General features: G+C 41.4%; 1 protein-coding gene and 2 long non-coding RNA genes across 19 annotated transcripts in view; 2 read left to right on the forward strand and 1 right to left on the reverse strand.

Annotated features, from left to right (window-relative positions):
* Positions 1-2,308, reverse strand: part of ARHGAP12 (Rho GTPase activating protein 12) — a 135,835-nt gene extending 133,527 nt beyond the window's left edge. For 8 of the 17 annotated variants that reach the window (XM_063637349.1, XM_063637346.1, XM_055275084.2 and 5 more), the window contains exon 1: positions 2,160-2,298. The gene's annotated coding sequence lies outside the window, so the exon portion shown is untranslated. Of the gene's footprint in view, positions 1-2,120 lie in introns of all 17 variants that reach the window. The other 9 variants (XM_063637347.1, XM_063637342.1, XM_063637341.1 and 6 more) reach the window with 5 other exon arrangements.
* Positions 1,847-23,064, forward strand: LOC129480099 (uncharacterized). Its single transcript, XR_010120323.1, has 3 exons — positions 1,847-2,299; positions 19,096-19,212; positions 22,623-23,064. It is a non-coding gene; the product is annotated as an uncharacterized lncRNA (long non-coding RNA).
* On the forward strand, positions 2,411-5,674 carry LOC134736359 (uncharacterized). The gene is made up of 2 exons (XR_010120326.1): positions 2,411-3,456; positions 3,949-5,674. It is a non-coding gene; the product is annotated as an uncharacterized lncRNA (long non-coding RNA).
* Positions 23,065-23,961: the final 897 nt, after the last annotated feature.

The following is a 23,961-nucleotide window of genomic DNA, read 5'->3' on the forward strand; positions in this document are numbered from 1 at the left end:
TCACTTCTCTCCCATGATTTATTGTAAAACTGTAATGCCCATTTTCTCAGGTAAGTAAAATATTAGTACTACTGTTTAATGGTTAAACAGATCACCACTATTTAGTTTTTACTCCATTTAAAAATTTTAATTACCCTTATTATTTTCAGTAATGTCACTTACATAGAGTACTTAAAAATTTGTAAAGCTCACTTTCTATCAGCCTACTAAAAAAACCACTGAGCAGATACTTTCTAATTAAAGAAAAGTCAAATGATTAACTACAAGTAACATGCTGTTTTTCTACAGCACTTCATCTATTTTCATTTGCACCTCGAAACTGGTATTAGTAAATATAAAACCGAAAGAAATGCGATGTATTGATAATTATATATGAACAACTAATATATATATATAACTATACAGACAGCATTATCTTAACAACCAATGAACCATCAATCTTCTCCAGCTTAATGAAGTACGAACAGAAATCGATCAACAAATACTGGGGCATAAATATACATACACACATTATATTACACTTTTGGAGGTTCTTTTTCCCCCACAGAGAAACACTTTTAGAACAGTGGAGCCACATGCAACCAGGGGTCGCACATATGTGCCCAGACAGTCTGGCTCGTCAGGTGGCATGGGTCGGGGTGACGCTTTCACTGCCTGCTTTGGGCTCTCAAAACCCAGTTCTGAAACGTTTCCAAGGCAATTTTAAAACAAAGAAAAAAAAATACTGTGCCAGGAGCCAAACTGCCTATTCAGACCAGAGGAGACAGAGGAAGATGACCGATTCTGTAAAACATCCTCCTATAGATAAGGTAAAGAAAAGGCGATATGAGCAAATACACATCTAGGCCATCGTTCTCGACTTTTAAGTACGAAAGAGGTGTGGCTAGGGGCTAGATACTTATTTTTAACACTTCCATTGAAACAGCCGGGGTCTTCCAAGGTCTAACCTATAGAAGTCGGGTGGCAGAACATGAACCAGAACCAGAGTGAGCCTTCCTTCCTCCACGACCTCCCTTTAGGAACGCATGCCTAAATAGTCGATAAAATCTACTTCTCTATGTCATGATTAACCCAAAAGCCAGCCACAACCAATCGTGTTACTACAGTGCTAAAAGCCTCTATCCACAACAAACACTCCACTTGGGATGACATTAGAACTTTCGATAAAGGTGTACTTTCAACGTCGTGCTTTAGCCTTTGAAAATACATTTACAAAACTGCAGCTGCAGTCAAAAAGAAAACATCACACGCCTCGAAAGCTGAAGGGCGTGCCTTTTTCTCTAACGAAGACCGTGTGGCCATTTCTTCTCAAAGGGTCTGCAGTCACTTAAGGTAGTAACGCGTAAAGGACAGCCGTTCTGAGAAGACAACCAGCTCCCCTGAGATGGGAGGCGGGCTGCACACTGGTAAAGAGGATTTTTCAATTCAAGGACTTTGAAGAGATTCCGCCCAAAGAAGCTGGAGGGGAGCGAATGCACGTCCATCCAGCAGGGGCAGGGCATCGGGAAAGAACGCAAAGAAAGTGTCCGGTTTAAGGTCACTAGTCCTCGAGGGACGCCCCAGGTGGGCTCCCTGGGTGGATGGAGGCCTGCGAGCCCCACCGCGGTTAGGGAGTGGGCCCACGGCGCGGGAGGGGCCAGGCCGGCCTTTTGCACACACACACACACACACACACACACACACCCGCCTTTTGCAGACACACGCGCGCGCACACACCCGCCTTTTGCACATAGACACGCACACACCCGCCTTGTGCACACACGCGCGCACTGTCCCGCACTCACACACACACCCGCGCACCCTCACACTCTCCTCCCTGGGGGCGGGGCGGGCGGGCGCTGCCTTCACACAGGAAGTCAGGAAACCCAGGGGGCAGAGGAGCCACAACTTCGGGCCATTTAAACCCTCTCGCCCACGTCAGCCAATAGGCTGCGCCGGCCCCCTCCCCCCCGGCGCCTACCCCCGCGCCCAGAGCCCCTCGCTGCGCGCCCGACCTCCCTTCGCGCGCACCTCGGCGGCGCCGCCGCCGCCGCGCCTCCCGCACACGCCTCCCCCCGACTCCACCGCCCTCGGCGGGCACAGCCCGGCCCCGGCGCGCCTTTGTGCAGCGCCTCGCTAACCTGCCCTCCGTCCGCCAGGACCCGCGCCCTGCACCTCACCGGGAGCCCGGCGGCCTCGCAGCAGGCGGCTCCCTCCTTAGTCCGCCCCGCGGCTGCGGGTTGGCGACGCGAGCCCGAAGAGCGTTCACACGGCGACGGCCGCGGCCGGCCAGTCCCCGCAGGCTGGCCTCTGAGGGAGGGTAAGTTACAGGGCACGTCGGAGCGCGCCGGCGCGGGGGCGGGGCGCAGGGCGGGGCTCACGTGACGCGCGGGGGCGGGGCGGGTGGCTCACGTGACGGCCCGGGCGCGCAGGGCAGGCGCGGGTCTCGGACTGTCGGGGGTGGCGCGGGATGCGGCGCCCGGCGGGGATCCGGATAGGGGGCAGCCAGGGTACGGTGTGGGAACTCAGGCCGGCGCGGGAGCCTGCCGTCAAGGGGGCTCAGCACTTTGTAAACAAGGAGTGGGAAGCGTTAAAAAAAACGCTCGTAGGGAAAAGCAGGGAAGGGCGGACGTAGCGCCAGGGTGGGAGGAATGGAGCCCGGGCAAAGACGGCCCTGCCGTGGGCCCTACAGTTCCCTTCCTCGGCCCCTGGAGCTGCGGCCGGGCGTGGGTCAGTCGTTCACGGGCCCAGAAATTCCACTGGGACACCCGAAAAAGTGCTGCACGTCGCCTGAGACGGAAAGGGACCCGGGGCACTGAGTCAATTGCCGGCGTCGCCAGGGTACAGGGCAGGACCCGCTGTGCACACTCGGGACTGAGGAGACCCCAGGGACGCGGAGAGCCGCTCCAGGGCAGAACCAGCCCGTCAGCATTTAGCCTTCCACGGGCCTGAGGGTGCGAGCCCTGCGGGGCCACAGGGTCATTGTCCAAAGTCATCTCCGTTTGCACTGTGGCAGCACCGAACCCGGAAGTCACAGCTTTGGAAGGTCTTTGATGGTGATCTAGTGGCAGGAGGAGCTCAGCTGGAATGGGAATCAGGAAAGAGACCTGGCTTCTGCCATTTATTGGCGCTTCACCCTTCTGAACGTCAGCTCTCAAATGAGAGCTGGCTTCTAGCTCTAGAATTCAATGAGTGTGAGAAAAATAACTGAGAGGCGTTGGGACTTCAGTAACTACTCATTCCTTAACCAGTTGTTGATTGTGCCTGTTGTGCCAGGATGAAATATTTATTACTACTAGAGACCAGAAAGGGGAGGGAGGAAAAACCAAGCATATGTATGATTCAAGCGCTCAAGAGCTACTCTCCGGAGTTGGCTCTTTTCTGTGCTTCACTTCGTACTTGAAGATGCCACAATGCCTGGCTTCCTTATCAACCAGCTGAACTCCGAATTGTTCCTTACAAGATGCGAAGAATCCGGTAGGGCAGTGGCAAGACTTTAACAGCTGTGGTTTACAACCTTCTTATTAAATTAAGTCTAATGCGAGCTAAAGTGTTAAGATATTCTCCATTTAGAAAGGAAAGAGGCTTACAATGAGAATTTTTGAAAAATAAGCCTGAGACTGTGCTGTCTCTATCGTTACATTTGCTTTTCACAGTCCTTGGCACCCACTGCCTTTTTTGTGTCCCTCAGTTTCTAACCCGTTCTGTTTTCATGCATTTGTTCAGTATGAAGAGTATTTCCTGTATGCTTCGGCAACTATTTTCCATAGACTCTGCTTGTGTTCTCCTTATAAAACCAAAACAAGAGCAGTGCAAAGAAGAAAACGACCCTGATAGGAATGCGCTGATAACCTTACTTTCCCTATTCTCCAAACCTGAATTGGGCACTCTTGGTTTTAGCTAGAGATAGAACTCAACAGTTTGCATACACTTGCGGATCTGCCTGTAACTCCACTTCCTATTTCACAGCCTAATCTCGGATGATACCACAATGCCCGCAGTATGCTGATCACCACCAACAGCAGATGGAGTCGGATAAAAAGAGCTTTCTCGCTAGTGTGTTGTTTTAAAAGAACCTGATGGAGAGCTATGATCATATGCAACATTGCCTCTAGTTAGTTTTTAAATAACACTTGTAGCATATGTCTGGCGCCTGTGCTCAGGATTTCAACAGATCATTTTCAGGATTTTGACATTTAACTGGCTTCTTATGAAGTAGCAGAGTTCCAAAATGTAGAATTGAAATATAAGCTCCACACACAGGCAGAGATTTGAGTCTGATTTGTTTGTGTGTATATCCCAAGTGCCTAAAAGCACTTGGCATACGGTAGATGCACAATAGATTCCTGTTAAATGTATTTTTGGGTGAAAATGTAGTCTGTACTTTGCATAAACTTGTCCTACTTTCTTCCTAGTTCTTTAATAAGTAACCTACTTTTCATTATATATTTTTAAATGAAAAAAATTATATCTGGCATCACTACTTTGGCTGGGCTATAAAGAAACAGGAATTTGGCAGTATGTATTAAAATTACAAATGCATATATACTCGGAGCCTTGAATTTCATTTCTAGGGATTTATGCCACAGATGTTTCCACACATAAGAAATAAGGTGTTTCTTATTGTTGAGAATAGCAAAAGATTGGAAACAAGCTAAGTATCCATCAACAGGATACTAGTTAAATTATGATAGAGCCATATGTTTGAACATTGTGCAGCTGTTAATCAAAAAAATCAGAAAGTTCTTTGTTTTAACTTTAAGATCTCCAAGATTTTTTTGTTAAGTGAAAAACACGGAAATATGGTACAGAATATTGTATTAAATTGTATATGCGTTAAACTAGGACAAAGTAACTTGAGGCATGAGAACACAGTAGATGGATAGCATAAGAAATAGACTTCATTGTATTCGTATTTAAACTTTTTGATATTCAAAATTTCAGAATGTTTTATCTATTCAAATAGTGAAAATGTTTAAAATTTTTCTGGCATCTTGTTGTTGTTATTGTTGTTAAAACATTCGGGCTTCATCTGTTTTATAAAAGTTTACCTGAGTAAAATAAACATATCAAGGAGGCTGGGTGCAGTGGCTCATGCCTGTAATCCCAACACTTTGGGAGGCTGAGGCAGGCAGATTGCTTGAGCTCAGGAATTCAAGACCAACCTGGGCAACATGGCAAGACCCTGTCTCTACCGAAAATACAAAAAAAAATAATAATAACTGGGCGTGGTGGTGTGCGCCAATGGTCTCAGCTACTCCAGGGGCTGAAGTGGGAGGATCACTTGAACCCAGGAGGTGGAGGTTGCAGTTAGCCAAGATTGTGACACTGCACTCCAGCCTGAGTAACAGAGTGAGACCATGTCTCAAGTAAATAAATAAATAAATAAAATCAGGTAAACTAGTACTCATAGACAAACTTTTGAAAACCTCAGAGTTTTTGTTCAGATTGAATAATGTCTGTTTCTTACCATAATAATTTAAAATCCAGGTACATTTATTTTGAGGCTTAGTATACATTTTATCAAATGTATATAAATTTTCAGAAGTACTCTATTTTTCTTCAAGTTTAGTAGAGCCTTCCTTGAACAAGTTTTAACAAACTGGATCCTCCATTTTAAACAATAAAATTAGAATTTCATGGATCATTTGCTAATTAAGGTCAACAAAATATATTTTGGGAAAAACGCTAAAGGCATATGTTTCTCTGTGTATCTGTTCACTCACCCACTTTGTAATATCAACTGCTTGTTTCCATGGGTTACACAGATGCCCTGTAAATGATTTTGTCTGATATGTTTCAGTATTTGATTATATTTATTTGTGGGCTTAATTTCCAGAAATCTCAAAGAGAATTATGAGTACAATGGCAGTCAGATTTGCATAACATATCTTTAAGGGTTTTAGGAGATTTATTAATATTTTCTTGTGAAATCTCACTGCTTTCACTATATAAATTCATATGATCAGTTTTAACTATTATTAAAGACAAATATTAGTACTTGTGGTCCGGCCTGGTGACTCACACCTGCAATCCCAGCACTTTGGGAGGCTTAGGCAGGTGGGTCACCTGAGGTCAGGAGTTCAAGACCAGTCTGGCCAACATGGTGAAACCCCGTGTCTACTAAAAATACAAAAAATTAGCTGGACATAGTGGTGCATGCCTGTAGTCCCAGCTACTCAGGAGGCTGAGGCAGGAGGATTGCTTGAACCGGAGAGGCGGAGGTTGCAGTGAGCCAAGATGGTGCCATTGCACTCCAGCCTGGGTGACAGAGTGAGACCCTGTTTCAAAAAATAATAATAATAATAATTAGTACTTGTAATAGTTGATTATACAAATTAGGACATTCTTGTCATACCCAACTAACTCAGAGTCCAGGAGTGGGGGAAAAAAATCACTCAGGACACATGGCATCAGCTCCTAAAATTAAATTTTCTGCAAGCCCAGCTGCTAAAACAGCCTGCTGTAACCATAAGAATAGTTTTACCTAGTAGCTGCTGAAATGACCTACTGTGACTCATAGACTGGTGTTATCTACTGCTGTCTTCAACAATCAGTTTGCCAGCTCCCCAAAGCTTCTCCAGTGGCAGTGAGCTTTCTTTTAAAACAATACATAACATTTCTCCTTCTACTAAACTACCAACCTTCTTTTTGTTCTTTGAGCATACCAGAGACAACCCGTATGTGCATGTGTATCTATCTATATATACCCCAAATTCCAATTCTGTGATTCCCAAATAAAATGTTTAGAGATTCATCTCTATATTTTATTTTTATTTCTACATACTTGATGTTAGAAGTGGGATCCAAAGCAGGCTCACCTTGGAGAATTAGCCCCTGGAATGTGGCGTGAAGTACCCACATTCAGGCCTCTTGAGCCCCCAAACTTCTACAAGCCACCTCTTTTCCCCGTGGTGAGTCTCTGTTGGCTTGAACTCATTTTTTTTCTTTTGGTTAAGTTCAGTTTTATTTGGGAATGGGTTGGGAGGCATCCTTCCCCACTGCCGGTTATGAAATCTTCTGTTTAGGGGAATTTTCTCCCTCCTTGCTATAGACTTGGTTAAGATGAATACGTTTTTCTTCCTGGTTATGAGGACTCCTGTTTAAAAGGGATTTTTTTCTCTCTTTTGTTAAAGAAGGCATATTATCCCTCTTGGGGAGTACATACTTTATTTTCTGATTCATTTGCACACTTGGATTTTAAACTGGTTTTTGTGGCTAGGTGCCATGGCTCACGCCCGTAATCCCAGCACTTTAGGAGGCTGAGGCAGGCCGATCATTTGAGCCCAGGAGTTCAAGACCAGCCTGGGCAGCATAGTTAATGCTGTTTCTTGAAGGCAAAAGATGAAATTTCCATGTAAAAGACACCTTCCCTATGCTAGAAGGAAAGGCAGCACTCTTAGTCTCAAGAATGAGTAACAGAAACCAAGAAAATATTGTATAAAGTTTGTTAGAATAGCTGTTGCAGGGTGTGGTGACTCACACCTGTAATCCCAGCACTTTGGGAGTCTGAGGCGGGAAGATCGCTGGAGCTCAGGAGTTTGAAACCAGCCTGGACAACATAATGAGACTTTATCTCTACTACTTAAAAAACAAAACAAAACAAAAAGTCCCAGCTACTTGGGAGGCTGAGGCAAGAGAATCGCTTGAACCCGGGAGGTGGAGGTTGCAGTGAGCTGAGATCACACCACTGCACTCCAATCTGGGCAACAGAGCTAGACTCCGTCTCAAAAAAAAAAAAAAAAGAAAAGAAAAGAAAAGCTGGGCATGGTAGCACGGGCCTGTAGTCCTGGCTACTGGAGAGGCTGAGTTGCTGAGGCAGGAGGATCGCTTGAGCCCAGAAGGTCGAGGCTGCTGTGAGCAGTGATCACACCATTGCTCTCCAGCCCTGGCAACAGATTTTTTTCTGTTGCAAGACCCTGTCTCAAAAATAAATAAATATAAAAATAATAACTCTTATCTTTTGGGGCTCCTCACATAATTGTCATATTTTTCATAGTTAGCCATTTTTTGTCCAATCCAGTATATTGGTAATGACTCAATCTGCTTTACCCAAAATTTGTTTCCCAGCCTTTTTAAGATTACTTATTAAAGAAACAAAGGCCAGGCACAGTGGCTCATGCCTGTAATCCTAGCACTTTGGGAGGCCGAGGCAGGTGGATTGCTTGAGATCAGAAGTTCAAGATCAGGCTGGGGCAACATGGCCCTGTCTCTACAAAAAAAAAAAAAAAATTAGCCAAGCTTGGTGGCACGTACCTATAGTCCCAGCTACCTAGGGGCCTGAGGTGGGAGGATAGCTTGAGCCCAGCAGGCAGAGGTTGCAATGAGCTGAGATCGTGCTACTGCACTCCAGCCTGGGCAACAGAGTGAGATTCTGTCTCAAAAAAAAAAAAAAAAGACAAAGTTTAGCCTTATGTTGTCAGAAATATGGTTTGAATCCAATTGTCTTCTTATAAACCAGCAAATTTAGGTTACTATGCTTTACTTAAGAATAAACTTTTAATAAAAACTATGTGCCAGCCTGGGCAACACAGTGAGATCTCGTCTCTACAAAAAAAAAAAAAAAAAAAAAAAAAAAGATAGCTAGGTGTGGTGGTCCCAGCTACGTGAGAGTCTAAGGCAAGAGGACTATTTGAGCCCAGAATGTAAAGGCTAGAGTGAACTGTGTTTGTACCACTGCACTGCAGCCTGGGCAACAGAGCAAGACCCAGTCTCAAAAAGAAAACAAACCCAAACAAAAAACTATATGGTCTTTGTTTTTGTTTGTATGTTTTTATGGGTTTTTTATTTCTATATGTATATGATTATTTTCTACCAAAATATATAAAAGAGCTCTAATTATTTGACTTAAGATTATTTTCTACCAAAATATATTAAAGAACCCTAATTATTTGACTTAAAAGGAAAAATTAAGTGCTGAAATCTAATATTTTATAAAAAAAATAACAAAAAATTTTTTTAGTTCACAGGACTTAAGTAAATCTTTGATAATAAGCTAATTTTAAATTTGTTAATAAAATAAAAATGAAAATGTCTTCAAAATTGTTAGCACACATTTGGGGGTACGGAGTGGCTTGATTTGCTGGCCAGATAAGATTATATTTGTCCTTGCTAGCTGCTTTAAGATCATAAAAGTATGAGTTTCACCTAAAAATAAATGTACAGATGAGAGTACAATGCAATGTCCATTGTTCCCTGTATACCAAGCACAACAATTTAACTTTTAAGGATTTTCTTTAACAGAAAAAGTAAAATAATGACCAGCTCTGTGTAATATCTCAGTGGCTTTCTTTCTCAACCTTTTTGCCAATTTCCGTAGCTTTTTTTTTTTTTCTCAATTCTGACTGTGCTGTTGTGTCTTGGTACATGTTTGTCTTAAAGGCCTGAGAGAACAATGCTTCCTCTGGTATAACTTGATTCTGTACTCTTGGCTTTTCTTGGTGTGTCAAAGTTGTTCTGTGTAACCAGGCAAATTTACAGCCATACATCCTCCTGCTCAAGGTACAGGTTTCTTGTTTACATTACTCTTCTATAACGTGGTGTATATTCATAACCTTAGTCACATACTCTTCCAGTGTTTAATTAAATGCTAGTACCTTTTCATGAAGTTTGACTTCCAGGTAATTCAAACAGGCATCCTATAAAGAGAAACAGTCATACTACAAGAGCTTTTTCTTTTTTTTTTTATTTTTTTTTTATTTTTGAGACAGAGTGTTTTGTTTTGTTCTGTTTTTGAGACAGTGTCGCTTTCTGTTGCCCAGGTTGGAGTGAACTGGTGCGATTTTGGCTCACTGCAACCTCCGCCTTCTGGGTTCAAACGATTCTTGTGCTTCAGGCTCCCAAGAAGCTGGGATTATAGGCACTAGCCACCACACCCGGCTAGTAGAGACGGGGTTTCACTATGTTGGCCAGGCTGGTCTCAAACTCCTGGCCTCAAGTGACCTGCCTGCCTTGGCCTCTCAAAGTGCTAGGATTTCAGGCCAGAGTCACCACACCCAGCCACAAGAAGTTTCTCTTTACCTTTTAAATAATCAGCCTAAAAAAACAGATAAGTTATATTTTAAGGTAGTTTCTTGTGCTTTTCCTGTTTTTATTAGGTTTTAGACTGCTTGGAAAAAGTTATCTCAATACAGAGCCAAGTTTTTTTTTTTTTTTCTCTCTGTGTCAACGGAGTTTTGATTTTGAATTTGTTTGGTTGGTTTTTTTTTTAATTTTTTATTTATTTTTTTTTTTGAGACGGACTCTCGCTCTGTCACCCAGGCTGGAGTGCATGGCACAATCTTGGCTCACTGCAAGCTCCGCCTTCCGGGTTCTCGCCATTCTCCTGCCTCAGCCTCCCAAGTAGCTGGGACTACAGGCACCTGCCACCACGCCCGGCTGATTTTTTGTATTTTCAGTAGAGACGGGGTTTCACCATGTTAGCCAGGATGGTCTCAATCTCCTGACCTCGCGATCCGCCCACCTCGGCCTCCCAAAGTGCTATGTTTACAGGTGTGAGCCACCATGCCCGGCCAATTTTTTTATTTTTTTGAGACAGAGTCTTGCTCTGTCGCGCAGGCTGGAGTTTAGTGGCACGATCTTGGCTCACTGCAGCTTCCACTTCCTGGGTTCAAGCTATTCTCCTGCCTCAGCCTCCCAAGTAGCAGAGATTACAGGCACGCGCCACCCAGCTAATTTTTGTATTTTTAGTAGAGACAGGGTTTCACCATGTTGGCCAGGCTGGTCTCAAACTCCTGACTTCAGGTGATCCACCCACCTCAGCCTCCCAAAGTGCTGGGATTACAGGCGTGAGTCACCACACCTGGCCAGTTTTATTTATTTTTGAGGCAGGGTCTTCTTCTGTTGCCCAGGCTAAAGTGCAGCAGGGTGATCTCGGTTCACAGCGGCCTCAACTTCCCAGGCTCAAGCAGTCCTCCACCTCAGCCTCCCTAGTAGCTGGGAACTACAGGTACATGCCACCACACTCAGCTGAGTTTTCTATTTTTTATAGAGATGAGGTTTCACCATGTTGCAAAGGCTGGTCTCAAACTTCTGAGCTCAAGCGATCCACCTACCTTGGCCTCCCAAAGTGCTGGGATTACAGGCATGACCCACCATGCCTGGCCTATGTTACTTCTTGTATTTGCTTTTGAAGTCTTTCGTTTATCACTCTGATTAAATAAATGGCTATTATTTCTCAATGGCGTGCAATTCTACTTTAATTAAATATTTTAAGCCTTTAACATCTTTGCCACTTTCCCGAAACCAAATTCTAATGTAAAAGTTTTTTTAACCTAAAATTGACCTTGGGATTGTCCTTTGGGCCTCTGGAAAACCTCTGTGATCTGTGTGTATGCTCTGAATTACAATTCTGTGATTCCCAAATAAAATGCCTAGAGACTTATCTCTATTTTCTTTTGACTTCAACATAGTAAAGGGCTAAGAGACAGATTGCCACCTAGAGCTTTTCTCCAAAATGATGTAGCCCTGGCTGCCTAATAGAAGAAAATTTAGTAATTGGCCTTCAAATTTAAAATGTATAATCACCCAATCAATAATTCAGATATATTTTAATTGATAATTTGTTCTGCTGTTATCCTCTAAATTAAATATACACTCATTTTAATTTCACTCAGATATAGTCACTAAGGAAATGACGCTAAAATTAATAAAAATCAGCAATAAATAATTTATTATTTGAGATCATTTAGACTACATGAAAAACATTTACTATTTGTCACAATAGGGCACACAATGTTTCTGTATGAAACACAGCTGGCCGGGCGTGGTGGCTCAAGCCTGTAATCCCAGCACTTTGGGAGGCCGAGGCGGGCGGATCACGAGGTCAGGAGATCGAGACCATCCTGGCTAACACGGTGAAACCCCGTCTCTTCTAAAAAATACAAAAAATTAGCCGGGCGTGTTGGCAGGCACCTGTAGTCCCAGCTACTCAGGAGGCTGAGGCAGGAGAATGGCGTGAACCCAGGAGGCGGAGCTTGCAGTGAGCCAAGATCGCGCCACTGCACTCCAGCCTGGGGGACAGAGCAAGACTCCATCTCAAAAAAAAAAAAAAAAAAAAGAAAGAAACACAGCTAAGATATAAATAATATTTCTTGATTCAAAAATAAAAGTGCTTCCCTAATATTGGGAACAAGGCAAAAATTCCTGCTTTTGTCACTCCTAGTCAACATTGCACTGGAAATTCTAGCAAGTATCAAACAGTAAGTACATTGGTGGAGAAAACTTTATGTAAATTTATATAATCTGGTACAGTAGATAAAAACATCCAAACAAATTATAGTATTAAAATCCATAGGACTGGTATATTGAGGTTGGTGGGAGGATAAAAGAAGATAATATATATCAGCACATTCCTATCAAGGCACAGTTTCCCTTTTGCGATACGCCCTTGTTCTCATTTTAGAAAGAGATCATAAGGGGATTTCATGGAAAATAGTTTCAGGAGCAAAACCTGGCATATGGCATATCATAATAATAAACGATAAAGATGGTTCCTGCTCCCTCCAGGCTGTGTAATGCTCCCCGATTCACCGTCTCTTACAAGTTCCCTTAACCCACCCTCACCTTTGTGAATAGCCTATCTTTAAGTCTGTTTCCACTAAATTCGTTTGAGTGGACTTCTCTCTGAAAAGACCCTGACTAATTTACACTTGATTAACTGCTTTCCTAAACAGGAACAGTTTGGGAACACAACAGGTCTTTGATAAATGTTTGTGCAACTAAAATTAGAGGGATTCCAGGAACATCTCAGCAAAAAAGTAATAGCCAACATCCTAAGAGAAAGTGAAATGAAAAGAGAAGAACACTGTATCAGAAAGCAGCAAGGAAGGCTCAAGAGTTGCCCAGTTTCAAAACATTCAGTGAAGACATTTCAATAAGCATCAAGGTCATTGAATATTTTGTAGTGTTCGTTATGACATCTCCAAGTGACCTTCAGTACTTGACGCTCTAAGGTAGAGCTCCTAAAAGATATTACAATCTCCCAACAGTGAGATTTTTTAAAATAAAAATACAGGTTTGCGAGGAACTTCTTCCCTTGCCTCTACTCACTGATGTCTCAAATCATTAGAATGGAAGAGGGAGAGGGACAGAACATCCTCTTACCTAGGCAGGTTCTCACATATGGTAATTTGCATAATCACTGGCACATGTAAAACCAGCCCCCTCTATCACAGGATGCCAGCTAATGCTTAAAAAATTCAGATTTGTGTCCTCAAATACAAGCTTCCATAACTTTAAAAAATTGTGAGAACTTTCCATTTTTATTCCAACTTTGATATTATTCATTCTACCTTCTAAAAATACAATAAACAACATCATATGTCAATTACCATTCACTCAAAAGAATATATCTTATGGAAAGAGATGAGTTGTATCTTAATATGGCAAACTAATTAAGAAAAAAAGGATTTTTACTAATTCCTTAGATTTGCATAGTTATTGAAGAACTTTGATTATGAAAATTATTGAGGTTTTGGAGGGGAAAGTAAGTCAGCATTCAGGGAACATTGATACTATAGCTGTTGATATTATCATGACAGCATTTAGGGAGCTGTCATGGCAACCATAATTTAATCCTCCATGAGTGTCTTGGAACACCCAGGCACCCCAGGAAATGAGGAGGGTGATTCAGTGGGCGGCACACTCCTGTCCTTATGAGTCAGGAAAATACCAGTGCTCTCACTCACATTGCTGGAGGCACCATTCTATGAGATATAAAATGCAGCCACTATGTGATCTGTGACAGTTGCACAAGAGCGAAATGTTGGCTTCATTCAATATTCCTGCCAAGTCTATTTTGATTGATTTTGAGACAAATTTTCACTTCATGACTAATGCAGAGCCTTGATCTCTCATCTTTTTATCTTTTAGGCAAATCACAGCATAGTCTTCACTTTGATCTTTGGGGTGTAAGGTCAGTGGGAAGGTTTAAAGCTTTGAACGTTTTTTTCACCACCTTACTGGTTTTGTTTGAAGGTTAGTGAGAGAAAAGATTAAAATTAATGGCTAAAATGAGATAGTTTTAGCTTTCATTTCCTGGTGTAAAATCACAGATTCTAGAATTGTCAGGACTACCAAGTTTAAATCTAGAGGTGCGGTAAAGCCTCTGTGCTTTGCATATTCTGTAAAATCTGTGAAATCAAAGTGAACTGTTCTCTGACTCTGAAACATCTATTCACTATCCACGGTGTGCTAAGTCCAAAAGATTTATTTTAACAAAAGGAAGAGAAACCGGCAAATAACATGGCTACTTAGAAAAAGCACTAGAGCCAGGCTCACGCCTGTAATCCGTGCACTTTGGGAGGCCGAGGTGGGCAGATCACCTGAGGTTGCGAGTTTGAGACCAGCCTGACCAATATGGAAAAACCCCACCTCTACTAAAAATACAAAATTAGCCGGGCATGGTAGCACATGGCTGTAATCCCAGCACTCGAGAGGCTGAGGCAGGAGAATCGCTTGAACCTGGGAGGTGAAGGTTGAGGTGAGCCGAGATCGTGCCATTGCACTCCAGCCTGGACAACAAGAGCGAAACTCTGTCTCAAAAAAAAAAAAAGAAGAAAAGAAAAAAAAAAAGAAAAAGCACTAGAATAGCCGGGCACAGTGGCTAATGCCTGTAATCCTAGCATTTTGGGAGGCCAAGGCAGGTGAATCATTTGAGGGCAGGAGTTCGAGACCAGCCTAGCCAACATGGTGAAACTCCATCTCTACTAAGAAAAAAATTGCCAGGTGTGTTGGCACCTGCCTGTAATCCCAGCTACTAGGGAGGCTGAGGGACGAGAATCGCTTGAACCCAGGAGACAGAGGTTGCAGTGAGCCAACATTGTGCCACGGCACTCTGGCCTAGGCAAAAGAGGAAGATCCTGTCTCAAAAAAACAAACAAACAAACAAAAAACCAGAAAAGTCCTTGCCATGTAGAACTTTCTGAGCATTTTTTTCTGTTTGATTAACTTTCTATTTTGTGTGCATGTGTGTGTGTAGAATAAGAGAGAATTTAACTAAATATATATGAAATCCTATTTCATATGGGGGAAAATATATGAAAGAAAGCAAAAGTTGTATAATAGTTAAAGAAATTGGGGGGAAAAAGGTAAAACAAAAACCATCTCCCTTGGGTTTGACAGACAAATTGTGTTGGCTCTCCATCCGAGCATGTGGCTTCTCTAGCACTACTTTTAATTATGTTTTTCAGCTCTTAACCAGTGGAAAGTATCTGCTAATACAGTTTCCAGCCAGGCACAATAGCTCATGCCTGTAATCCCAGCACTTTGGGAAGCCAAGGCAATGAGGGATCTCTTGAGGCCAGGAGTTCAAGATCAGCCTGGGCAACATAGTGAGACCCCATCTCTACACAAATAAAAATAAAAAATAGTTTCCCATAGCTTCACACAAATAAACCAAGTTGCTGCCTGCTTTCCCAGTCTTGTATGAATAAGATTCTTCAAAGTGTTGATATTGAATTTCCTTGTTGCAAATCCACATTATTTCTGTAAAGTTTCCCATGCCTTCACTTCAATGGTTAACTCAAAACAGGAGTAGATTCCTCTTTGTGATGTGCTTCTCTTAAATCACAAAGCTTCCGGAGCCCTCCTTCTTAGTGGCTAACAAATTTATTTATTCTCATATTAATCAGTCTGTTGAAACAAGATTGCATATTCTCTGTCAAACTGGTTCCACTTCATCTCGCTGACCTTCGTTCTCCTGTATGTTTGCAGTACCCCACTGGCTGATACAGAACGGGACTGCATTGCAAGTATGACTCAAAACAGGCTTCAGTTTGATTAAAATCTGCTCTTTGATATTTGTTTTTTAAACTTTTAGACATATGATGTTTTTAGTTTACACAAATTCACATTCTGTTGTCAGAAAACTTTATTTTACCCTATTTAAAATGGTAGTTATTTTCACGATAGGTATAAAATAAAAGAGGAGTTCCGAAAACATTTTTTTTTTTTTTTTTTTTGAGATGAAGTTTGGCTCTTGTTGCCCAGGCTGGAGTGTAGTGGCATGATCTTGGCTCACTGCAACCTCCGCCTCCCAGGTTCAAGTGATTCTTCTGCCTCAGTCTCCCGAATAGCTGGGATTACAGGCATCTGCCACTATGCCTGGCGAATTTTTTGTATTTTTGTAGTAGAGACAAAGGTTTCACCATGTTGGCCAGGCTGGTCTCAAACTCCTGACCTCAAGTGATCCACCCGCCTCGGCCTCCCAAAGTGCTGGGATTACAGGCGTTAGCCAAAAGCAGTTTCTGCTAAAGATGATAAGGAAACAATATGGAATTCCTTACTTGATTGCACTTAGTAATAACATTCTACCCACTGAATGGGGAGAAGAAGCAGTAGAAAGATTTCTTGAGGGGATTTCTTTATGGAACTCCCCAGTTAGCATTCTAGCCCTGTCATTAGTTAGCAGCGCCATCTTGGACAAGTCTTATCTTGGATATTACCTCCTATGACCTCAGTTTCTCTTCTGTCAAAAGAGAGGATTGGCTTGGCTGATTCTCAGATCCTATTCAGTCGTAATAGGCCTTGATTCTTTTTATGGCCTTAAGATATTTGACAAAATAAGTCATTTTTTGTTCTTATATTTTAAAATAACATTCATTATAATATAGTAATACTTAACACCCTTGTTTTCATCCTCAAAATATTTTTCTCTTATAATGTTTAAAATGTATCTTGGATAGGAAGAAGAACTATTACTATCCCCACTTTTCAGATAAGGAAATTTAGGAAGGTTCCATAATTGACCAAGTGGAATAAAGGCAGCCTTAGACTAATTTATTGGTCTTTTTTTTTTTTTTAACTGTCACTGCATTGGCCAGGCTGGTCTCACACTCTTGGTCTCAAGTGTCCTCTCACCTCAGCCTCTCCAAGTGCTGGGATTACAGGTATGAGCCACCGCTCCTGGCCTTATTTACTGGCTTGAAGCCCTGCCATTGCCAATGGCAGGCATGTCACTGAAGCCTGGGACGGGACACTGCAGTATAGAGTGTGAGAACAGTTCAGCTGAACTACCTTCACTTCAAAGCCAGGAGCCTGTATTTATTTATTTGTTACTTTTTTCAATAGATACAGGGTCTCACTAAGTTACCCAGGCTGGCCTCGAACTCCTGACCTCAAGGGATCCTCCTGCCTCAGCCTCCCAAAGTGCTGGGATTACAGGTGTGAGCCACTGCACCCAGTCAGGAGTTTGTATTTATATCCCCTCCTTGTACTTGCTCTAATTGTATTCAGAAGAAAAGCTGTACATGGAAGTGCCAACCTTTCACGAAGTGGCTACAGAATGAAGTATGACACTCCATCAAGTTAAATTAAATTAAAATCACATCTGATTAAATCATTTTAAAAGATGAGCCTGGCATGGCAACACTTTGTGTAACCATCATAGTTTTGCAGTGAGTCATGGTGAGATGTACTCCTGGTGTTATATAATATACAATGAATTCTTCGAAAAGTGATCAAAATTTCCAATACACAGTATTAAAATGCGTACTGGATTAGGTAAAGGAACAGAGCCATTTTACCACAGTAAGATGAACCTTTTTTCATTTGAATAGCACAGAAAAATATATTGCTGATCTTTTTGCTCTTCCTGGCTTCCCCTTCACATTGCTGTTTGAATGCTTAGTCTGGAATAACTTAGAAGAGGAAGAATTCCATGGTGTCGCATACAGAAGGCCTTTCTCTGGGCAGTGCTTGTCAGTTCTTTATGTAAATAAGGATAACAAAGACCCCAAGAGATTAACAGACAAAGGACATAGTAGACAATTCACAAAAGAGGAAATTCAGTTGTTTAACAAACAGTGGCAAAAGGTTCCATCTCACTAGTAATCAAAGATATGCAAATTAAAACACTACTGAGAGACCCAAAGTGTTTGGTTGGTTGTTTTTTTATGACAATACAGTAATGGCATCAGTGTGAAAGCTGCTTTCTTGCACATTGCTAGAAGCAGTGTAAATGGACTCAGCTCTGTTAAAAAAAAAAAAATTGGCAATGATACAAGTAAAAGTCAAAGCATTAAAAATGTTTATGCTTTTTGAACTACTGATTTCACTTTTAGGGATCCATCCTAAATCAGCCTAAATATGGAAAATATTTTGTATACACTAGAGCATGCATCACAGTGCTACTATTTGTAATAGCAAAAGGAAAAACTAAATGAATGTGTGATATGTTAAAGTATGGCTCACTATACTGAAACATATGAAGCAATTAAAATTGTTTTATGAAGTGTTTCTAATCACCTAGGAAAAGACTTATGTTATCATGTAATATGAGAAATGAGGTCATGAACACTATGAAACACCCATGAAAATAAACAGGTTTTTTTAAAGATGAAGAAGACAATTATTTTTTTAAAAAGTAACTATGAAAGAAAATACACTAAAAATGTTAATTTTTTTTTTTTTTTTTTTTTAAGACGGAGTTTCGCTCTTGTTGCCCAGGCTGGAGTGCAATGGCGCAATCTCGGCTTACCACAACCTTCGCCTCCCGGGTTCAAGTGATTCTCCTGCCTCAGCCTCCTGAATAGCTGGGATTACTGACATGTGCCACCATGGCCCGCTACTTTTTTTGTATTTTTAGTAGAGACGGGGTTTTTCCATGTTTGTCAGGCTGGTCTCAAACTCCCGACCTCAAGTGATCCACCTGCCTCAGCCTCCCAAAGTGTTGGGATTACAGGCGTGACCCACTGCACCCAGCCAAAAATGTTAATATTAGTTGTCTTTAGACTGATGTCTTTTTACTTTTCCATATTTTCAAGAGTTTTATATTGATTCCTTAGGACATTTACAGTGAACATAAAAATGTTAGAGAGAGAGAGAAGAGCTTAACATTTTTCATTAGAGCACCCTTAAAAAAATATTTTCTAAGGAAACCTGAATTGCCTAGATCTCATGTGTTTTTTTGTTTGTTTTATGTACATCTTCGCCTATATTAGATAGAGCATTGATGTACTTACCAAAACAAAAGGAAATGATCCTGTTTCCTATGAAATTGTGTAAGCATGTGCTGTAATAACCATCTTTGTTTTAGATTCTTTCCAGTCTATTTAAAATTCTGGTCTTTATCTGACAAACTGCAACTTCTTTTTTTTTTTTTTTTTTTTGTGACAGAGTTTTGCTCGTTGTCCAGGTTGGAGTGCAATGGCGCGATCTCAGCGCACCGCAACCTCTACCTTCCAGGTTCAAGCAATTCTCCTGCCTCAGCCTCCTGAGTAGGTGGGATTACAGGTATGCGCCACCACGCCTGGCTAATTATGTATTTTTAGTAGAGATAGGGTTTCTCCATGTTATTTTTATTTTTTCCTTTCCTTTTTTTTTGAGACAAGGTCCAGGGTCTCACCCTGTTGCCCAGGCTGGAGTGAAATGGCAGGATCTTGGCTCACTGCAAACCCTGCCCCCTGGGCTCAAGCGATCCTCTTGCCTCAGCCTCCAAGTAGCTGGGACTACAGGCATGTGCCACCATGCCTGGATAATTTTGTAATTTTTTTTGGGCCAGGGTTTCACCATGTTGCCTAAGCTGGTCTTGAACTCCTGAGCTCAGGTGATCCGTCCCCTTCAGCCTCCCAAAGTGCTGGGACTATAAGCATGAGCCACCACACCAGGCCCATATTGTTATTTTTCAAAAAGAAAGAAAGGAAAATGGTAAAAATAATGATAAATATTGGTATTATTTAGTCTCCAAAAGGAATAGCATGGCCTTTATCAGAGGTATGTCTAGTTCTCAGAAAAAGAACCCAGAGCAAGAGAAAATGACAGATATTTAATAGGGGGCGAAAGTCTTTTTACATAAAACCTGTCAAAAAATGAAATCGTGTCGTAATTTGGGACTGTAGCCCACTGTCAGTTATTTACAGGAGTTTGAATAGCATTGGGTTGGGTTGTATTATGCCACCTAAAATCCAAACCAAATAGGTATACCCAGTTAAACGACTTGGGAAGAGAAGTGTGAAGTGTCAGCAGGATTCTTGAAGTCATGGTGGAGGGGAAGAGAAGTGGCCTGCAGATTTCGTCAGCAGTTCTTCCGGTTCCCTCCTTTTTCCTAAAATAATCTCTCTGAATTTATCACTTCTGTTAGGAACATACAATATGTTTTTGGTACAGATTCTACTTAAATATCAACAATTTTTCCACTCTGTCAGCTGTTCTATAATATGTGATTCTGAAAACAAACCAAAAAAAATAACAAATACTGGAACGCTTTTTGCTTTTAAAGTTTGCTCTCAAATGATGTGATCCCTTTTATGATGGATGTTGTTAGCTCCAAGGCTGCCAGATTTAGCAATCCATTATTTATCCTCTTCTCCTGGGACTCATCATTTTTCCTACATTACCACATTTCACATTCACAGCCCTTTTAATGCTCACACCCTGCACTGTTTTGTGTACATTCCGTTCATCCTGCTCAGCCATTATGGGTTATTGCCATCTGGTGGAAAAACAGGGTTGACTACCAGATGGTAGTTTTGAAATTCCGGAAGTGAAATGAAGTTGTTTTCATCAGGGAAAAACACATTTATGTCTCTCATGCATATTCTGGTGTTCTAAAACAACAAGCGTTTTTCTGTTCCATTTCACATGGGGAAGTATACAACGATTTCAGCTGCTGAACACATTAAAAAATTGACTTTCTATATACACTACACAAAAATCGTGCTTGTAAAAAAGTTAGGCCCCCTTTTTATTTCTTTTTTCTTTTCACTCTGTCAACCCAGGCTGGAGTGCAGTGGCAAGATCACAGCTCACTGCAGCCTCAACCTCCCAGGCTTGAGTGATCATCCTGCCTCAGCCTCCTGAGTAGCTGAGACTGCAGGCTCACGCCACCATAACTGGCTAATTTTTCAAAAATTTTTGTAGAGACAGGGTCTCACTACATTGTCCAGGCTGGTCTCAAACTCCTGGGTTCAAGTGATCCTCCCTCCTTGTCCTCCCAAAATGCTGGGATTATAGATGTGAGCCACCATGCCCAGCTGTCCACCTTTTTAAGTAATCCTGTGATCATAAAACAAAAATGACAAAACAAAATAGAGCTAAAATGTCTCAACTGCTTATCCCTTCACTAGGAAAAAATGCAGTATTAGATGTTTTCTACTTTTAAGTTCTATTATATAATAGCACACTTGAGTCATTAAGCAATTTTAGGGTATTAGTTCTTAAAATGAGATTTATTCATATTCAAAATTTAGCATAGTCTTCAAAGTGACAGGATGAATATTAGTCCAAAATGATTTAGGAGTTTCTCTTTCTCAAATTGTCATAAAATTTACTAACACTGTCACAATCCTTTAACATCTAAATTAGGCCAGGTACAATGGCTCATGCCTGTAATGCCAACACTTTTAGAGGCCAAGGCGAGGGGATTGCTTGAGCCCAGGAGTTCAAGACCAGCCTGAGCAACATAGCAAGATCCTGTCTCTACAAAACAATTTTTTTTTAATTTTTAAAGAAAAATAAAAATCTAAATAAAATGAGATAGTAGGCCTGAGCTCCTCAAAATTATCAATAATATAAAAGACAAAAAAGGCAGGAGGAGAGTGGTCAGGGACGGTGGCTCACGCCTGTAATCCCAGCACTTTGGGAGGCCGAGGTGGGCAGATCACTTGAGGTCAGGAGTTCAAGACCAGGCTGGCCAACATGGTGAAACCCTGTCTCTACTAAAAATACAAAAATTAGCTGTGTGTGGTGGCACGTGCCTGTAATCTCTGCTACTCGGGAGGCTGAGGGAGGAGAATGGCTTGAACCAGGGAGGCAGAGGTTGCAGTGAGCTAAGATCGCGCCACTGCATTCCAGCATGGGTGACAGAGCAAGTAAGACTCTGTCTCAAAAAAAAAAAAAAAATGAAAAGGCAAGAGGATTTTCACAGTCTGTTCAGGCTTTTATAACAAAATACCATAAACTAGGTGGCTTACCAACAGGAGAAATTTATTTATCACAGTTCTGGAGTCTGAGAAGTCAAAGATCAAGTTCCCAGCAGATAGCAGGGAATGGTGGCCCATGCTTGTAGTCCTAGCTACTTAGGAGGCTGAGGCAGAAAGATTGCTTAAGCCCAGGAGTTTGAGGCTGCAGTGACCTATGAGCACATTACTTCACTCCAGCCTGGGTGACAAAGCAAGACAAAGCGATACCCCATCTCTAAAAATGAAAATGAAATTACAAATGTTTTAAAGAAGGTGCCAGCAGATTCAGTGTCTGTTAAGGACCCACTTTCTGATTAATAGATGGCGCCTTCAGTTGGGTCCTCATATGGTGGAAAGGGCCAATGAGCTCCCGTTGGCATATATTATAAGGTCTCTAATTTGATATATGAGGGTTCACCTTGGGGTTTAGGATTTCAACATATGCATTTTGAGGGATGATAAACATTTCGACCATCACAAGGATTGTTGTGGTTAAAAAGATATTAATGAGACATAATTACCAACCATATTCTTTACTGGATTGTGAATCTAGAAAAAGAAAAGCTTTAAGGTAATTGGAGAAATTTGAATATGGGCTATATATTACTATTATTATGTCAATTATATTTCTTAGGTAGAACAATGCTGTTGTGGTTATATAAGAGAATTCCCTGTTCTTAGGAGATGCAGGATGAATATTTAGGTGTGGAACTTACTTTCTTTTTTTTTTTTTTTTTGAGACAGAGTTTTGCTCTTGTTGCCCAGGCTGGAGTGCAATGGCACGATCTCGGCTCACCGCAACCTCCGCTTCCCAGGTTCAAGTGATTCTTCTGCCTCAGCCTTCCGAGTAGCTGAGATTACAGGCATGTGCCACCATGCCCAGCTAATTTTTTGTATTGCTACTAGAGACGAGGTTTTGCCATGTTGGTTCAGGCTAGTCTCCAACTCCCGACGTCAGGTGATCAGCCCACCTCGGCCTCCCAAAGTGCTGGGATTATAGGTGTGAGCCACCACACTCAGCCAGAACTTACTTTCAATTGGTTGAAAAATATAAAAAGAGAAATAAAGCATCCATGGCAAAATATTAACAATTGATTAATCTAGATGAAAGGCTTATGTATGTTCATTGTTCAGTTTTCTCAAATTTTAGTTAAGCTTCAAAATTTTTAAAATAAAAACTTGGGAGAAAAACACAATTGAAGAGAATGGTCCATTAAAAACCTTCAAGAGAGAAGAAATCCTTTGTCAGCACATAAAACAAGATGCCACTGACACACAATGGCTAATCCACTGAGTGTATTACTTTAATTATAGGCCGGTTTACCTTATTACTAGACATCAGACTATATGGAAGGTCATTCAGTAGGATCAAAAAACATAAGTAGTTTCTACTTCCAGCCACAATGGAACAACAAGAATTGGATTTACCTTCCTACCTTAACCAGGAAACTGGATAAAAATACATGAATCTCCGGTTTCCAGACATTGGACAACAGGAAGCTCAGGACAGTATTTCCTAGGAGAAGGAAAACAAATAAGATGAACCCTATCTTTGTCCCAGCTTACTGTCTAGAGAGGGTCTAGGCTGTAGCTCATGGAGGGGAAAATGCAAACAGTAAAATACATAGAAGAAAAGTCTGTCAATAGAAATAAACCTTGAAATGGCACATATGATAAAGTTAATAAACAAAGACATTAAAACAGTTAAAGAACCCTGACAAAGAGATACACAGAAGAAAGATTGGAAATTAAAATGAACAGAGTTTAATGGCTATAGGGCAACATAAAGTGGTATAATATACTTGTAAATAGAGTCCCAGAAGGAGAGAAATATGAAGTGGGAGGGTGGAAGCAGAAGGACTATTTAAAAATAATGACCAAAAATTTTTATATTTGATGAAAATTATGTACCCACAAGAGCCAAATACTTCAGTGAGCCGGAAGAACATAAAGCATGATTAAATTTACGAAGACATTAACCAAATTGCTTAAAACTAGTGATAAAAAAGAAAAATCTTAAAAGCAGGCAGGAGAAAAAGACACATTAAGTATATAGACTTTTTATTGCAAATAATGCAAATCA

Source organism: Symphalangus syndactylus, chromosome 4, assembly GCF_028878055.3.
Source record: "Symphalangus syndactylus isolate Jambi chromosome 4, NHGRI_mSymSyn1-v2.1_pri, whole genome shotgun sequence".
Taxonomy (NCBI): domain Eukaryota; kingdom Metazoa; phylum Chordata; class Mammalia; order Primates; family Hylobatidae; genus Symphalangus; species Symphalangus syndactylus.